Source organism: Chelonoidis abingdonii, chromosome 1 (genome assembly GCF_003597395.2).
Source record: "Chelonoidis abingdonii isolate Lonesome George chromosome 1, CheloAbing_2.0, whole genome shotgun sequence".
NCBI lineage: Eukaryota > Metazoa > Chordata > Testudines > Testudinidae > Chelonoidis > Chelonoidis abingdonii.
The window spans coordinates 100,786,950-100,789,401 of record NC_133769.1 but is presented as its reverse complement, the minus strand read 5'-3'; positions in this window follow the sequence as shown (position 1 = coordinate 100,789,401).

The following is a 2,452-nucleotide window of genomic DNA, read 5'->3' as shown; positions in this document are numbered from 1 at the left end:
AAGGTTCAAATGGACTATTTTTAACCTTACTGAAACATTTATTTTCAATTATTCTTTTGCAACAAGTTATCACTTAAATGCCATTGTTTCTGCAAAACTGTCCTAGACGAGCAAGGTAACCATTCTGGGCAAAGCAAAGAATAGCAGTTCAAGGTGCTGTTGTCCTAAACACACGGTCCATCAGGCTCCGCAGTTGGTGTGCACAAGCCAGGTAGTTTTAGTCTATATGATCACTTTTTTGATGGGAAAAACATTTCTTTGCCAGAGAACTTCCCCAGCTGTGAACCATAACTTGCCGTGTACGGCTCCCTTATTGAGCCAGGTGCGCACTTCCTGTCAGGTGACTCAAGATGATATTTAAGCCATTCCTTTTCAGCTCAGTCTTGCATACCAAGAAATGTTTTGAAAAATTGGCAACCCTGGCAACACAGGACCAGGTGATTTATTTGCACAGTTACCTTGCGTTTTTTTTGTACAGTTACGTCTCAAAACCTAAGATGATCTCTAAAAACTCATGATCACTGGCATCTGATCTGGACTGATGTTAAACTGTAATAAGGAAAGGCATCTGTAATTTTAGGACACGCCCCATCTTCCTAACCCTTAAGCTTTCAATGTTGCGCATCCGTGAATTTAATCCCTTAATCAATATAAACACTAATTTCCCACTCGTGGCATCTGATTAACTTGAAAGGTCAGCTATAAGGTTGATTGAAGCTTAGGAAATCAGTCTCTTCATTCAACATCAGGCCATATTGATGTTGTTAAAAAATTAGATATTTCATGCCAGTTAGATGCTACAGAGAACATTGCTACATCCCTGAACAGGCTTAAGACGGCTGATCGGTGAACTTATGGTGGGGCTACCACCATGAATTCCATGGTAGCACGTTCCAGACTAAATAACTTAGCGCTTCTAGATGGCATGGTTAATCTTCATAGAGTTGACAGGTATAACAAATTAATTGGATTCACAATCCTAGTTTAAGTGGCAGCTCTTCATAACCCATAACAGGAAAGGCATGAAGAATGGAAATGGAGCTGGCTGTCGATGCGTGTACCCGAAGGATTTTCTATAGTACTGATGTTGTTTTCCAGGGTTTTCCTAGATTTCTACGCTGCAAGTGGTTGTGGCATATTCCAGTGGCAGTGCAATTCCTAGGCATGGAAGGAAGGACCTGGAGTTCTAGTCGGCGATTCTTTGGTGACCTGGGCAGTCACTTTGCTTCTGTGCCTCAGTTTCCCCACCTGGTAAATGGGTTAATGATCCTGACTTCCTTTGTAAAGAACTTTAAGATACAAACCTAGAAAGCCAAGTGTCACTGGTCTACAGCTCTATTACTGATAGAACATGCTACAGATGGGTATAATCCGCTCATCTACCAGTGCATGGGCATCTCCAGTGGTTCTGGTACCCAAACCAGATGGGGAAATACGCTTTTGCGTGGACTACCGTAAGCTAAATACGGTAACTCGTCCCGACAACCATCCAATGCCACGCACCGATGAGCTATTGGAGAAGTTGGGACATGCCCAGTTCATATCCACAATAGACTTAACCAAGGGGTACTGGCAAGTACCACTTGATGAACCTGCCAAGGAAAGGTCAGCATTCATCACCCAAGCAGGGGTGTATGAATATAATGTGCTTCCTTTTGGGCTGCGAAATGCACCTGCCACCTTCCAAAGGCTGGTAGATGGTCTACTAGCAGAATTGGGAGAATATGCAGTTGCCTACCTCGATGATGTGGCCATTTTTTCTGATTCATGGCCCGAACTTGGAAAAAGTCTTTGAGCGCATCAGGCAGGCCGGACTAACTGTTAATGCCAAAAAGTGTCAAATAGGCCAAAACAGAGTGACTTACCTGGGACACCAGGTGGGTCGAGGAACGATAACTCCCCTACAGGCCAAGGTGGATGCTATCCAAAAGTAGCCTGTCCCAAAGTCAAAGAAACAGGTCCAATCCTTCTTAGGCTTGGCCGGGTATTATAGGCGATTTGTACCACACTACAGCCAAATCACTGCCCCACTGACTGACCTGACCAAAAAGACCCAGTCGAATGCAGTTAAGTGGACTAATGAGTGTCAGAAGGCCTTTACTCAGCTTAAGGCGACGCTCATGTCTGACCCTGTGCTAAGGGCCCTGGACTTTGACAAACCATTCCTAGTAACTACAGATGCATCTGAGCGTGGTGTAGGAGCAGTTCTCATGCAGGAAGGACCGAATCACAACTTCCATCCTGTCATGTTTCATAGCAAGAAACTGGGAGGGAAAGCCACTGGTCCATCAGTGAAAAGGAATGCTACACCATTGTATACGCCCTGGAAAAGCTACGCCCATACGTTTGGGGACGGCGGTTCCAGCTACAAACCGACCATGCTGCGCTAAAGTGGCTTCATACTGCCAAGGGGAACAACAAAAAACTTCTTCGATGGAGTTTAGCTCTCCAA